This window comes from Marmota marmota, unplaced genomic scaffold, assembly GCF_001458135.2.
Source record: "Marmota marmota marmota unplaced genomic scaffold, marMar, whole genome shotgun sequence".
Lineage (NCBI taxonomy): Eukaryota > Metazoa > Chordata > Mammalia > Rodentia > Sciuridae > Marmota > Marmota marmota.
This window is the reverse complement of record NW_025999977.1, coordinates 40,334,847-40,351,538: the sequence shown is the minus strand read 5'-3', so window position 1 is coordinate 40,351,538 and position 16,692 is coordinate 40,334,847. Positions and strand designations below refer to the sequence as shown.

At 43.7% G+C, this 16,692-nt stretch overlaps 1 protein-coding gene across 2 annotated transcripts in view; it reads left to right on the top strand.

Annotated features, from left to right (window-relative positions):
* Positions 1-309: 309 nt before the first annotated feature.
* The window catches only part of Mapre3 (microtubule associated protein RP/EB family member 3), a 50,731-nt gene continuing 34,348 nt past the window's right edge, over positions 310-16,692 (top strand). The window contains exon 1 of one of the 2 annotated variants that reach the window (XM_015479888.2): positions 310-570. The gene's annotated coding sequence lies outside the window, so the exon portion shown is untranslated. The remainder of the gene's footprint in view (positions 571-16,692) is intronic. The other variant, XM_015479889.2, reaches the window with a different exon arrangement.

Genomic DNA, 16,692 nt, shown 5'->3' with positions numbered 1-16,692 from the left:
TGGAAGAGAGCAAATAGTCTGTTTGCCTTTTCAGAAGCCATAAGAGAAAAGAACCCGATGGCTACAGAATCAGGTGTAAACGCTTGTTCCTTCTGTGACTGGACGGGGTGGAGGAATTGTTGCCCTGTTGCTAAGGACAAGGGAAGGGGCTGTTCCCAGTTGCCGTAGTGACAAGGTGAGAGCGTTCCCTCGGTACCGCCGCATGTTCATGAGGCAGTGTCTTCCTCTCGTTGCTATGGCGACCTAGCGGGACTGTTCTCGTCGCCCGCACCTCCCGTCGCAGTTGCTAAGAAGTGGTGGAGGTAGGGCTGTCCTCCGCTCGCCACCCGGTTGCCTTGGAGACGGCGGGTGCGCTGGCCCCGCCCCGCTCGGACTGACAGCGGTGGCCGCATCGCGCCTGCGCAGTGCTCTCTTCCCCCGCAGTCTCTGTGCGTTGAAGCCGGAGACCGCGGCGGCCTCTGCTAGGACCCACCGCCCCAGAGCCGCCGGCCGGAGCCGCAGCCTCAGCCGCAGCGCCCCCGCCGCCGGTCCCCCTCCCCAGTTGCCTCCGCCGGAGCCGCCTCGCGCACTGTGAGTCCGGGCCGAGGCGACGGACGCCGTGGGGCTGAGTCAGCGGGAGGCCCGGGCCGGGCTGGGGGAGGGGAACCGGGCTCCCCATCCCCGCCGCCCCCGCCCCCACCCCCAGCCGCGTCTGCCCCGCCGGCCTCCTTCCCTCCGTCCCTGTCTCGGGGCTCCCAGCGGCCGGTAGACAGGCCTCCCCGAGCCACTCCTCCCATGCTTTCCTTCCTCCCTCCTTCCCTCCCTCCGAACCCACCTCGGGGTCCTTACCCCCTAGATGTGGCGCTGCCGCTCCTTTGCCCTGGCCTGATATTTCCCGTCAAAACTACCTCGCCTCGCTCCTGTCCCTCCTTCGTTCTCCTTACTCCTGGGCCTGACATCTCCTGGCCTCTCTGGTTTTCCCCAGTGATTTGCCAGAGAAAGAGTGACAAGGGAGAGAGCGAGGGGAGACTTGGGGGAGGGGGACATTCTGCCTGTCCAAACCTTGAGACCCCAGGGTTCAACCCACACGCTGCAGCCCTGGCTGGTTTGGGGAAGCAGATTTGGACAGTTCTAGCTGCTGAGAGCTTGTGGGGCTTTCAGAATAGGTTTCGCGATCAGGGTTCAGACCCTTCGTGATCGGCTACTGTTTAGTGAACACCGTTGCTGGAGCACGGTGGCCTCCCAGAGGGCTGAGTGACTGCCCTGGCCGCACTGTGCAGGGGAGTAGAGGTGGAAAAGGGAGGGGAGAAAAGGTTGCGTTTGGGAGCTCAAGTTCTTGTGCTTCCGGTGCGTCCTTGTGAATAACCATGTTGCAGTACTCTTTAAAATGCCTTTAAAAAAAAAAAAATCACCTTCGAATTAGTACAACGTGAGGTTTGGAAACAGTCCATAGCAAGTGTTTACTGTTTATATTAGGGGAATGGGTAGGACTTGATTTCTGATATTGTAAATTCCATGAAGTAACCAACTGGGTAATAGTGAGTTTTGACAGCATGATCCGAGTGGAGAGGAGGAGAATTGAGGTTTCTCCATGATGTAGGTCTGTTGCCTGTACCCCTGCCTCCTACAGCTGTGAATCTTGCTAGGAGATGCCACCTGATAAGGTTCCTAGTTTGTTTGAACAATTTTGGGTCGTTTGCTACCCATCCACTTGCAGTCCTTGATCTTGGAACAGAGGAGAGCCCCAAATTGTTTTCTTTTTCCAGAAGCTGAGCTGAAGTCAGAGTTGGTGCTCACAGCCAGGAACTCTTAATAGACATGCCTCAACTTGAGGGCTCCTAACTACTGTGTGTACCTCATTGTCAACTTTCCTTTGATTCTTTTTTTTTCTTCCAGATTTCAGTGTACTGTTAGAAGAAAATACATGTAAACAAAAGCTAGTTCTACTTTACAAGAGGCTTGGGTTTTTTACTCCAGGCTGCAAAGGAGTGGGGTGGTTCACTTCTAAAAATCCTAGTGAAGGAGTTTCTGGGGTTGCAAACAGTGAGAAATAATGATTTCACTCCTTGACTTTGCTCAATCATGGCCTATTGGCAGCCTTCTCAGAGCCACTCCCTGCCCCCATGCCCATCAGATTAGTTTACAGTAGCAAAGACGGCTGTCGCCCTAGTTTTAAACACAGAGATGAAATTCAGGAAAACTACAGCCCCCATCCAGCAGTGCAGTTTCTTCTGTTTCAAATGCCAGTCTGGGGTTTGGCGGGATGCACCTGCCTGTAGCGCAATGGGAGCTATGGGGCCTGAGAGTTAAATTCCTTCTTGTGGTCCTCTCTGTGTCACATAGCTCACCGAAATACCCGAGGAGGGCAGGAGAAGACAGCTGTGCTGGAGAGCTGCTCCTCCTGGGCTGAGTGTATTTTGGGAATCAGTGATATTACTGGGTTGGAGGGTTGTGAATTGAGCAAGAAAATGTGTCAAGGCTAGATAGATCAGGAGGGTGTGAGTAAAATGTTCCCTTTCCAGTTTGCTGTGGGATGGTACCTTTTCAGAGCATCAGAGTGGTTTTTATATGGGTTAATTTGCCTTTGAAATCCATACCTGTGTTTTATGAGATAATGATGGAATGCCTTTTAAACTACTTCTCTTAGGAAATAGGACTGACACCCCTCTTATATATTGCCTATTTAGCCATTATTAAAGGTAATTGTTCAATCAGGGAGAGGAACATGATTTGAATCAAGTTAAATCTAAATCTATATAATGGATGTTATGGTTTTGTAGGACTGCATTACCTTGATTCTAAGACACACCAGAAATTTACAACAACTTTTAGGTAAAATAATGCTACCAGATCAAAATTATATAGATTCCAAGGTGAATTCTAATTTCAGAAACATTAAAACAGCCAGAAGTGGCAATCCTTGAAGGAGTTATTTGTGTGTCTTAGAATTAGAAAGAATGGTGTAGTGCTGTAGGTACTGACATACCTTCTTGAGAGTGATGCTCACATGGCCTTCTGTCACTTTCTGTACCATTAGAGGTGTAGTTTGAATAGGTGACTTTGCTCAGAGGGCCTGTGAAGGCAGATTTCTTCAAGTCCTTCCTCCAAACCCATCTGCTTTGTGGGGTTGTATTTGTAAGATGATCTGCTAGAGTTAGGCATGATAGTGGCTGTTGAACAGAGGGAAGTTCCCATATGGGAATCCAACCCAGGGCCTCAATATGGTACTTTCAAGAAACCAAGCAAGTAGTTGGTAGCAGACATCTTATGAGCTATACCTGAATTTAGCCAAGTTATATTTTTCAGAAACTGAACAGAAAATACAGTTTTTATGACCAGAATACATCTGCCCAGAATTGTTAAAAGACATATTTGTAAGGATTCTAAGGTACATATCCTCCTCTTAGGATGTTATAAATCTGAGGAGGGGATCTTAGATGGTATAGCTTATTGTTCTTATTTCCAGATTTTGACATGAGACACAAAGAGTTAAGTGTCTTTCCCTGAGGTCACCAAACTAATGTAGAAAGTATGTAAAGACACCTTGCCAACTTCATACACCATGCAAATGATTGTTGGTGGTTACTAGTGTCTGAGTCAGAATTAGAGTCCAAATTTCTAGACTAGAGCTATTTTACAACACCACATTGCTTCATCTCTCATATTTAATAGTCCACAGGGTTTTAATAAAAATAATTTAGTAGTCTGTAATTAGCTGTGTAGTCGAGGGCTTGTTTTATTGTCTTAGATACTGCAAAGCCAGGCAAAATTTAGTCTCAAACTGTCTAATTAAATATTTATTCTCGCCCCCTTAAAAATAATTATTTTTCCTCACACATTCCAACCTCAGAAAGGTTTTTTCTTTTTAAAATTTGCACCAACTAACAAAAAACAATGCAAAGTTGGGAATCTGAGTCTCAACTTCCTATCTGTGGGGCTGTGGCATTCCAGAGGGCCAGTGGAAAGGGACAGTGCTTGACAGGAGGAGCAAGCACCTTGGATGGCTGCAAGATTTTCTCCAGCTCCACCAGATGTAACCTTCTGTAGTTCTTGGGGGCCATGAGGACTTTTAAGCCTATCCTTGGGGAAGTGAGGCAGTCTGGCCTCTGGAGCTGACAGACCTGAGTTCAAATCCCAGCCTTTTACTTCCTGCTGTGTGACATTGGGCAGGTTATATAAACTTTGAGTGCCTGGAATAATGACCATCTGTTTTACAGGATTATTTGGAGAATTAAGTGAATGGAAGTATATAGAATACTCACTTAATAAGAGATAGCAATCATTTTATATTTACCAAGATCTAAAGTTTTTTTTAAAATAATGCTTTCAAATTTTATCTTGACTTAAATGCATCCCCAGCCCTCAAATTCAGTAGCCTCCATTTCTCTGGAGCCCTCTTAGTGCATTTGACATGCACAGAGAGATTTGTCCTGTGAAGACTTGGCATTTGGAGTATTATTTCTAACTGCCAAAATAGGAACAGCGTGTATATGAAATGCCCCTTTGTCTCCATGTATTCAGCTGACCTGCTTATCAGAAAGAATTGTGGAGCACGAGCAGTTGACTGTAGCAGAGGACAGACTTGGTGTGTTTTGTGTTGTGGGGGCCTTTAGTCCTTCAGTGGGGGAGGCCAGTGTGAGGCGTGATCTTAATTTGAAATGGAAAAGCTGCACAGTGCTTGCTGGTGAGGAAAGCTCCCATGGCCTTCAGTCACTTTCTCTACCATTAGAGATGTAGTTTGAATAGGTAGGTGACTTTGCTCAGATCAGCTCTGCACACGTGAGACGTAGAGGACAGGGAAAGGAACTACTTGTCTCAGGAGGAAACCTCCTTGCAAGTGAGCAGAGGCAAAGGGAGGTCATTTTGGATAGGAACAATTACAGAAAGACTGAAAGCAGAGACTAGTGAGTAAGAAGCCAGAGCAAGCCGTTCAGGTGGGGGAATTCCTAGGTACATTTCCTTAAGTGGGAGAATGCCATGGATAAACATCAAGGATTGAAAAGATAAATTCAGCTATTTACTTCTGGGAAGTGGGATTTATGTGTGGGGAGGGAAAAGGAGAGTCAAGGGAAAATTTTGCTTTATATGCTTCAGTGCTTGACTTGTTAAACAGGATGCATGCATGCTTTGTAATTTAGTGAAGACCAAGTAGAGTTGGTGGTGGTAATTGTTCAGTAAATATATTTTGGTACAAAATAAACAATTGCCTTTACTTGGCTCCTTCATCAGTGGAGCCCACGGGGTTAGACTGTTTCCTTCTGGCAGACCAAGCCAATGTCCACCAAACCAGGCTCTTAAGTGAAGGTAGGCTCCTCCAATGTGGCTGCTTCCTGGGCAGCCCAGAATAATTCCTGGACCACCACTTTTCCCAATCTTTTCATTCCATTTTTGAGAATAGTCTCCTCCTCTGGACCAACTGAAGCACATTACCTTTCTAATAACTATTTTTTTAACTACTGAATAAAATATAATCTGGCCAGTTTGACCTTTATGAAAGATACGTGTCTCTAATTTATCATCAAGAGGGCTTAACCTTCCAGGGGACCCCTGGAGTGCTGGTGCCCTCTGTTACAGCTGTGGCCTAGAGCGGACCTGGCTGATACCAGCACACTTTCCACATAGCAACTTATTAAGGGCTTCTGTTAGGAATTACTGATAAACTATAAAATCATTAAGTAATGTTGAACTTTTAATTTTGTCATGAGCTGGCTGGCTGTATTTTCTAGCCAGATGTCCTGTCTATTATAGAAAGATGACACACCTTTCATTTGGACATGTGCTTTGGGTGCTTACCCAGCGGTTAGGATGAGTTTTGCTGAGTAATTCACATTCCATCACCCAACCTCCCCTTTGGCCAAGAGTACAAATTTGTGTGATAGTTGGCCAAGGTCAATGAGGCATCTTTTGGCCAAGGATGGGCTTTCCTCTATGGAGAGTGGTCTGGCCAACACTGGCCCATGCCCTGGATCTAGTTTTCACTAGCTCCATGCCCTACCCCCTTTGCTAAACTGGCTGGATGTTGTTACCCAACTTTTTATCAAAACATCAATATTTTGAGCTCTGGGTGTTCCATTTGCCTCAAGTAAATAAGGACTGAGCCTATCTGAAATGTTTTGATTCCATGCAAATGATTTTTTCACAAAACTGTTTCCTACATAGAAGAGATACATACTACTGTATGAGATATTTAAAATAACTGAACAAGAGCATATTTTAGATCTGCCCAGTAGTTTTGACTATATAATAAAAGCCTTAAAATTACAGAAATTGCTATTCTAGGGATATTTAGAAATCAGAGGTGTATTTAAAAATACTTGTACATATGTTATTAATACAACATGATTAATAATATGAAATATTTAAAACAATCAAAAGGGTCAGCAAATGGGGATTGGTCAGGTTCACACAAATTATTGCACAAGCATTAAGAACATTTATAGAAGTTTGTTGATAGCAGAAAATTTTATATAATCAATGAAGAAAAATGCAAAATAGTATATCAAGAATGATACCATTTTTATAAAGAAAAATATGAGGGCTGAGATTATGGCTCAGTGGTAGAGCTCTTGCCTAGCATGTGTGAGGCACTGAGTTTGATTCTAAGCACCACACGTAAATAAAATAAAATAAAGAAAAATGTGAAAATATTCTAGAAGAGCTTATGCCAAATAATGGATGACTGTCACTGAGTAATAGATTGGAAGTGAATGGCTCTTCATAATGCTTTTCAGTGTTTTCTGAGCTTTCCTGCATTAAGCAACTATAACTTTATTATTTATTAAACCAGTGACATTCAGATTCCATGTTGTAATCTCTAAGAAAATCACTAAGTATTTAGTTTGAAATGCTTATTTTGTTTCACTATTGTCATGGCTAATGGTAAATACTTCTTAGAGGTGTTTCTTTAGACAGCCTCTTCATTTCTTCTTGACGAGTGCATGCCCAAAGAATGAGTGCTTGGATGTGTGTCTTAAAAACAGAGCCCAGAAACCCCAGAGTCCATTCATCCAAATGAAGCAGTCTGTCTTGATTCAAATAAGATATTTAAAAATTAGGAAAAGAAAGCAAGTCTTAAGATAGTTTTCTTTGCCTCTTAACTTTTGCTGTTTAAATATATCAGAACCATACTGCAGATCTTTGTTTTGGGTAGCCTCTCTTTCTCCTGGATCTTTTCAGATTCTCTGGATTCCCGGTTCCCCAGGGTAGCAGGTGCCAGGGTAGCAGGTGCCACCTTGTATTTGGGTGTCTGTGTACGTATCTGAGCTCTTTTAAAGGGCTGTGCCCAGGCCTGTCAAAGCCTCCTTCCTCCTTTTCCATCAGTTACATTCTGTTTGGCTCTCAACTAGGAGGCCCCTTTTTCCTCCAAGATGATGATTGTCAGGTAACTGCCCATTGGGAAGACGCCCTGAGCAGGAATGGTCTAGGCACCTTCTCTTTGCTACTCCAGGTCTCTGGAGCTGCTCACAGTCGGAGGGGATGGCCTGGCAGCTGTCTTCCTCTCTCATCTTTCCTCTCTACACATACACTGTACATCACCTCAGAATGTTAGCGGAGTTTTTTAAGGGTAGAGACACAATAAAGCACCAAAGACATGATACTGAAATCGTGTTGTCATATAGACTAGTCACGCCACACATCCATCTTATCTTCCAGTCCCGTGGACTGACACCTGCCTTCTACCAGCAGTGGAGTCTGCCCAACTCAGCACTGGCAAAGCTTCCTCCTGAGGATCCAGAACTTGGATTTGAGGGACATATGGCCTGTCGCACAGCTCGGCCTATGCAGTAATAAATGTTTGCTAAGCAAGATCTGCCTCTTCCTCCAAATGGTTCTGACTACCCAAACACTTGTCCCAGATGGGGCGGATGCCCTCCCTGCTGCCTGGAATTATTAGTGAACAAGTTGTCAAGTATGTTTGGCTGGTGAAGCTCCACCACCAGGTGATTGTCAGAGAAACAGACATCTTATCTTGAAAGTATTGTTGTCCTGGTCACCTTGTAATATAATTATAAAATATCCTAGTCACCTTGTAATGGTGTTTCCTGACTGGTAAGAAATGAAACCTTAGCTGCTTCTGAGTCAGCAAGATTATAGTTGAGCCTAACGTGCTTGTTGCCATGTGAAAGGAGCAGGTCTTGGACCACTGGATGAAAATAAATATCCCTTCCCATATGAGGAGTATTGTGCCAAAGGCTTATCTCGGATGGTGTAAGATGTACTGTGTAGCCAGACTTTTCTGCAGCACCAGACTCTTGGCAGCCAGCCACCTGTACCCCCTTCCTTGCAGGTTATTGCCACTTGTCAAGGACGCTGATTTCATCTCTGATTTGTTCTGATTTTAGATGGGTGGCATTCACAACTGAAAGCTTCCACTTTGGGCATCCTATTAACACCTTTAAGTGACAGAACCACTGTTAAGTACAGAGATGTGTTATGCAGGCCCCAAAATAGCAAGGTACAGTGTTTTAAGACAACTTGATAAGACCGTATTTCCCAGAAAGTACAGTTTTCAGGTTTATAGGTTATTCATGTTTGCATATTGTCTTCACAAATCCTTATTTTAAGTAGACTGTCAACATATATTTGCCAAAGTCTTTTTCTGTTTTTTATTTGTAGTCGCTATGGGATGTAAAGGAAATGAGATTCAACCTCTGTCCATGAGGAGACAGTAGTCTGGAGTGGAAGATGGATGTGTGGGACGATGAGTATGTGTGACAGTACTGCATGTCAGCAACATATCTTTAGTGCCTTATTGTAGAAAGCATAATCTTTGCCCTTAAGGAACTCAGGGAACATTCTAGTGAGTGAGTTGAATATAAGGGGATGGAAACTCAATGATGGGAATGGATGCTTTGGTAATCCAGCCCAAAGAGTGGTTTCTGAGCCTGGGAGAGCCAGGGAAGGCTTAGGAGAGGGACACACACTACAGCTGGGTGTGCAGGATGATGTGGGAGCCCACCAGTGACACTTTGGGTGACAATGAGGATGTCCAGGTGGACAGAAGCTTAGGTGGGGTTGGGGATGGAGCGGTAGGTTTGGAGTCAATAACACAGAGGTGGGTTGGCTTGCCTGACAGAATCTCTCCAGAGGTTTTGGGTACAGAGTTGAAGACCATGACCCAAGGGGGGTTGTAGTGCTCCAATTTAAGTAAATTCAGAATTAACTAGAAGAAAGTCCTGATGATTGCTTAGGGTGTCAGTTCAGTAAAACACTGGAGGTGGAAGCCAGATCACAGAGGGGAAAGGAGGGAACTGGGAGAAAGAAAATAGAGATGATCGGTGGTCACCCAAGAATGGCAACAGGGCAGGGGAGGAAAGTGGCAATCAGAAGAAACGATAAGGTAGGATAAAAATTTTTGTTGTAAAATTATTCTTTATCAGCAAACATACATAAAAGTATAATAAGTTTATTCAGTAAGTTTTGTAATTGTGGTTTTAAATATATATTTTATGTATTAAAATGGGCTTCATCTACGGATTTCTCTATATCAATCTACTTCATATATCTGTCACTTCAAATATCTCATTACTTCTATGATTTCCCACTGTATTGATACCAAATATGCTTCACTGTCAATCTGTTTTTGAAAATCAGGCTATTTCTAACATTTTGCACATGTAAATATCTCTGTTCTGAACATTATTGTGCAAGTGGCTTTCTTTTCTTTTGTAGGTTATTTCTCCAGGGCATATTGCTTAAAGTGGAATTACAGAGGCAAAGACTCTGTACCATTCCATGTTATTTTCCATGGTGATCCAACCAATTTTCAGTTAGAGTTTGGTATTAACTTAAATGATTTTTTATAATAAGGAAGTCTGACCATGTTTAATGGCAGAGGGTATATCTGCAGGTTCCTCAACTGCAGATTTGACCAACCACAGATCAAAAATATTCCAAGGAAATTCCAGAAATTTCCAAAATGCAAAATTTAAATTTGCCATGTGCCAAGTACTATGCTGAATCCATGGAAATGAAGGGATATGTAGTCATTGCATTAAATATTATAAGTGATTGGGAGATGATTTAGTGTATAAAGGAGAATAGGATATATGCAAATAGTGTGCCATTTTTTATGAGACCTGAGCATCAATGCGTTTTGGTATCAGTGGGGAGTCCTGGAGACAATCCCCCCGCTAATACCAAAGGACAGCTGTATTTGAGGAAAGGAACCTGGTGCGAGAGAGAAAGGTAGAAAAAATGGATGATCTTTGAGATCCTAGGAAACTGGTAACACTGCAAGGAGGGGAAACTTGCCTTCCTCTCAGACTGGTGAGGGGACAGGTATGGCTCTTTCTACTTAGCCTACAGGGTGAAGTTCGGGGGTGATGACTAGGGTTCCTACTAAGGAAAAAAACCTTCATTTCCTCTAAAACAGCCAAGGCCACTGCTGATGAGGGGTGAGCGGGTGGAAGTGGGAGACTGAGGTCTTAAAGGCCTGAGTTAACCACAGTGAGAAATGAGCCTGGGTGTATGGAGATGAATAGAAGTTTTGTTGAGCATGGCTGAGGGCTAAGTTGACCCCGGAATTCATTATGGACTGAGTCTTTGAAGTCTGCTGGCCTGGAGGAGCAGCAGTGGGAGGTGGGCAACAGGGTGGCTTGGCATGTTCAGGGCAAGCTTTCTGAGAAGGCAGAGTTTAAGATGGCAGGAAGCAGCTGGCCCTCAGGCCAGAGGTGGAGGGAGGGGCTGCAAAATAAGGACAGTACTGGTCATCAGCCCGATGAGGGGCAGAGTAATTACAGGCTCCAGTGAGAAGCAAACAGGTTTGGAACATGACGATGCGCAGGGAGGAGGTCATTGACAGAGGAAGATTTTAATTTTTTAGTTTGGCAGAGGCTGTTTTTACTTTTAATTGTTTACCTTTGTGTCAGGGTTGGATTTTCACATGGGCGTATGTTACCAGTAACATCTTTAACTTAGTGGTTCCCATCTCAGGAGGGGAGCTGGCCTTCAGGGTGCACCAGGATTGCTTTGACTCTGAATGAAGGAGAATGAAGATGGAGGAGGATCGTGGATCTGCTTTGATATGGTGTTGCAACTGAGGAGCCTCCGCTTGTCGGCCAGTAGCCCCTATGATCCCAGCTTGTCACCACTACAGTGACACCAGCCACCAGCCTTTATCTGGCCATAGGTCCGTAGGGTATAAAACCCAAAATGCTGGCCTTGCTAGGCTTAATGGTGGGATCTTAGATGTGCTGTTGTGTGTGTTGATTGTTTCCAACTCTCTGACCAGATGCCCTACTAAGCCATTCCTCTCTGGCCTCAGAGAGCAAAGGAGGACCATCTTTGTGTCCTCCAATTTGTGAGTTAGGTGTGGATTCCAGGCCTCTCTCATCCCCTCTACTGGGTTCTTTGTACAGTGTACAAACTGTACAACTGTATATAATCATCCTGTTTTTCTCTTGCTTGTTTTGAAATTGGCCTAAGGCCCTTGCCTCCTCTGACCCCTCTTTTTTTTTTTTTTTTTGGTACTGGGGCACTTAACCACTGAACCAAATCCCTACCCCTTTTTATTTAAGACAGGGTCTCTCTGAGTTGCTTAGGGCCTCACTAAATTGCTGAGGCTAGTTCTGAGCTCGCGATCCTCCTGCCTCAGCCTCCTGAGTCACTGAGGTTACAGGCATGTGCCACTGCACCTGGCTCCCTCTCCTTCTCATATTCCACCCTGACCCTGACTGATCTCCTTGTTGAGGGCTTTATTTCACCTGCTGGACTTACATTACCTTCATACTGCATAGCTGAAGCCATTTACACAGCTAACCATGCACAACAGTCACAGGGACGATAGCAGGAGACTGACACTGTGGGAACGTGTGGGCAGCCAGGTGTGCCATCAATGTGGGGAAATAGAAAAGCTGGGCGACCTCCTTTCCTGAGCTTTAAACCAAGTCTAAACCCTGCCTGGACATTTTTGTAAATGTCCTTTCATAAAAGCCAGGACCTAAGCAGAAGGTGGCTCCCTGCCAGTCCCTACCAGGAAGGAACAAACCCTTGCAGAGCAGGCGTGAAGCCAGGTGGGGTAAGAGCTGAGGTGCATTGTTTTGCATGTTGAATTAAATGGGCTCTTTGTAAACATAGCCTCCTGCCACTGTTCTCTTTTCTCTTAGCCATCTGAGGAGAAAATAATTAGTCCTTGGCCTATAATTAGATAAAATGAAAAAGAACACTAGAGCTGATAGGCTGCAGGGCAATAAAAAAAAATCTTGAACTTTAGCTGGACACAGTGGTATATACTTACAATGCTAGTGACTCAGGAGGCCGAGGCAGGAGGATTCCAATTTTGAGGCCAGCCTCAGCAACTTAACTACACCCATCTCAAAATAAAATAAGAAGTGATTGGATGTAACTCACTGGTAGAGAACATTTGTTTAGCTTGTGCAACTCCCTGGGTTTAATTCCCAGAACTGTGTGCATGTGCTCACGCGCGCGCGCACACACACACACACACACACACACACACAAACAAAACAAAACAAAACAACAAAAAAAATGAATCTAAACTTAGAGATGGACTTAGAGTACTGAGTTATGGGACCTTGAGCAAATCACATTCCTCTACCTCCCCCCGACTGGGAATTGAACCCAGGGGCATTCTGTCACTGAACTATATTCCCAATCCTTTTTATTTTTTATTTTGAGACAAGGCCTCACTAAGTTGCCAAGGCTGGCCTCGAACTTGTGGTCCTCCTGCCTCAGCCTGAGCAATTCACATCTTTATCTATTTCCTTTTCTGTAAAATAAGGAATCTTTATATATACTGTTTCCTCTGTTTAGAACATTCTTTCTTGGCCTTTTAGCTAACTCTCTTATATATGCTGAGTTAAAAAATGTAATTTTTTACTAATAGATTGAAAGTCTCTGCTTTAAAAATCCTGTAACCTAAGTTTGAAAATGTAGCTGAGTGGTGGAACACTTGCCTAGCAGAACAGGGCCCCAGGTTCAGTCCCCAGCACTGAAAACAAAAGCAAAAAAACACTCTCTCCTTGTATTTTTCCTGTAGAGCACATAATGTGCTTCAGCACCTGTTAATAGTTATACAGTTGCTGGCATGATTCTTTTATTACCATTCATTCATTTCACTAGCTAACCAGCTCATGAGGCAGGGACCATAACTGGCTGATTTATCCAAATAAGACCTGGCGAGAGCTGGGGCTCAAGCAATTATTGCTGAATGAATTTGTTGCTGTCACTCCTTAGTTCTGTGAACTGGTTCCTAGGAGTAGGTAGATAGTGATTTCAATAATAAACTAAAAAGTCCTCCTATGTATCTGTAACCAATAAAAGTACCAGGATGAGCAATCTGTTGATTTCATAACTTCCAGGTTGGGAGTGGCACTACGAATGCCACTCCACTTGGGCTGCTGGAGGCAGGAGGCTAGCTGAGAGAAACACCCGAGAGCCTTTGACTCAAGGGTTCCCTGAATGGCAGCTGCCTGCTCCATGGGCCCCTTCCCCATGTTGGGGACTTGGGGTTTGGGAAGCATCTCTCAGATGGCTGCCAGCTCTGCAGTTACCCTCCAGGGAACACTCTTAAGCATGTTGCATCAGTTGACTCACTCTCGCTCTAATTATGTGTGTATCCATGTATTAGCTTTCCCATCAATTTAAGAACAAAAATTAAAAGATTATTCTCAAGGGCTGGGGTTGTGGCTCGGTGGTAGAGCACTTGACTAGCGTGTGCGAGGCACTGGGCTCAATCCTCAGCACCATGTATAAATAAATAAAGGTATGTGTCCAACTACAACTTAAAAAATGAATAAAAAGATTATTTTCAAATCACTAACCTGCCCATATTTTCAGAGAAAAAAAAATTTGGTGGGGAGGGCATGGTACTGGGGGTTAAACCCAGGACCTTGTATATACTAGGCAAGCGCTCTACCACTGAGCCACATTCCCAGCCCTTTTTATTTTTATTTTGAGACAGGGTCTCACTAACTTTCCCAGGCTAACCTTGAACTTGTGATCCTTGTTTCAGCCTCCCAAGTAGCTGGGATTATAGGTGTATACCACCATGCCTGGCTCAGAGACACTTCTAAGAGCAATGTGTGTTTAATGTCTTTAGTGTACCAAAACCCTCCTTTTAAATTAACAAATATAATGTAAAATTACCTTTAAAATGAAAACACTGCAGAAATAAATAAGGCAGAACATAGAAGTCCTTTATAATCTTGTCCGAAAAAGAGAATCACTGCCACTATTTTTTTAACTATTAAAACTTTTTTCTGTATGCACAATGACCATGTTTATTTTTAAAAACAAGAGGTCTTGCCAGGCACAGGTGGCACATTCCCAGTGACTCAGGAGCTGAGGCAGGAGGATCACAAGTTTGAGGCCAGCTTGGGCAACTAGCAAGGCCCTAAGCAATTTAGTGATACCTTGTCTCAAAATTTTAAAAAGATGAGGAGCTGGGGATTGTGACTCAGTGGTAAAAAGCACTTCTAGGTTCATTCCCCAGGAAGAAAAAAAGAGAGAGAGAGGGAGATCTTTACTATTTTTCATTTATATAAAAATTGAAAGAGAAAAGAGTAAATGTGAAAATTAAAACCACTTTTAATTATCCCACTCAGACAGAAGTGGTACCTAGGGGTGGCTTAGATGGGCTTTAGCACTGCCCACCCAAAGCCATCGCCAGTAAGCAGTAAGCCAAAGAATAGCTGAAGCCACCAGAAGCTAAAAGAGGAGTAAAGAGCAGACTTCCCTAGAACCTTCAGAAGGAGCGAAAACATTCCAACACTTTGGTTTTGGACTTCTGACCTCCAAGACAATGAGAGAGTACATTTCTGTTGTTTTAAGCCACTTGGTTTGTGGTAGTTTATTATGGGGAGCCATGGGAAACTCATAGAGTAGGGCATAATCAAGGTGTTGGCGGAACTGTATTTCTTCTGGAAACCTAGGAGAAAATCCATTCATTTCCTTGCCCTTTCCAGTGTCTGGAGGCGGCCCACCTTCCTTGGCTCACAGCGCTGCATCTCTCGGATTCCCTTATCACATCCCCTCCTCTGATCTGCTGCTTTCCTCTCATAAGAGGCCATAATGTGGGGCTGGGGCTGGGGCTCAGTGGTAGAGCACTTGACTAGCATGTGCGAGGCACTGGGTTCGATTCACAGCACCACATATAAATAAATTAAATAAAGGTCATTGACAACTAAAAGTATACTGAGAAAAAAAAAAAGAAGCCATAATGTGCCCACCTGGATAATCCAGGAAAATATTCCCATCCTCAGATCCTTAACTTATTCACATCTACAAAGTCTGTTTTGCCATTTAAGATAGCATATTCACAGGCTGGAACATAGGTATCTTTAGAAGCCTACAAAAAGTCTATCCCAAAAGGTAGATAGTAAAAATGGCAGATTTGTTCACCACATCCCAGTTCTGATTGGATGCTACTCCTTGAAGATTGAAAAAAGGAAAATTAAAGAAAAGACTTTTTTATATCATTTACTTTTTAGATTTATTTTTGCATTACACTTTTTAATGAGGTTATATAATTTTATTTTAACTAATCAGGACTGGTTTTATTTTCCATTTATAATAGTGCTACAAAGGCAAGTTAAGTGTGGATTTCATGCTAAAAATAGCACAGATCTGTTTGTAAGCTAAAGTTTTTATCAACAATGCAGTTGAAAAAATATCTTAGCTCAAGGAAAAGCTGTAGTTATCAATCCAGCCTTAAAAACCCACTTGGCATTTGGTGCATTGTTTCAGACCAAAGGAAATACTTCTTGATGGAGAAATAGTATGCATCAACTCCATAATTTCCTCATAGTTTCCTTTTTTTTAGAGAGAGAGAGAGAATTTTTTAATATTTATTTTTTAGTTTTCGGTGGACACCACATCTTTATTTTTTAGTGGTGCTGAGGATCGAATCCGGGTCCCGCCCGTGCGAGGCGAGTGCTCTACTGCTGAGCCACAATCCCAGCCCCCCTCATAGTTTCCTTTAGGCAGAGATCACAGAAGGACCTAGATCAGCACTGGTAAAAAGATGGGGTACGAAAGTATGCTGGTAAGATAAAGTGCTCCTTTTAAACTTTTGAGGTAATAATGGGGGAAGGGGATGACTTCTGCAGTACCTCCAGTGCTTATCTGGTCAACTGAGCTGAAGAGGCCTTTGGTTTGGCTCAATAAGAACATTTTGTGGAGCCATCAATCATAATGTTGATGCCTGTGGAGAAACAAGCCACTAGTGATGAATCAAGAAGGATACAGGGCACAGGGGCTAGAGGTGATGGGCAAGTTCCTCTTAATTAGAGAGTTACATGGGGATGTATTGGTTCCCACTATAAAAGATGGAGTTGGTTTGTGGGGATGTGGGTCAGAAGGGTGGGTGGGAAGCTGAGGAGTCATCTTTTGAAACTTCCATCCAGCCTGAGGCCTGACTATGTCTGCATAGACACTGATGATTTCCTGACTGCCCCTAGGAAGTGCCTTCACACGTATACCCTTTCCCAATAGACTTCTCAGGAGGCCAGCCCTATGTCTCAGGCCAGGGAAGGAATTGTTTCCTCATCTCTCTTCCCTCTTCTACCATTTTTGGAACTCTACCTGGTAATGTTGTGAATTGCCAAAGCAAAGCTAATGCAGATAAACTACAGCACATCTCTCCACCAATGCAAAATTACATTTTTATTCCTATGCTCTGGGCCCATTCTTCCCAATGCCAACAGATTTCCCAGTGTGTTTCTATGGTAGTTGACTTTAAGGATTGGAAAT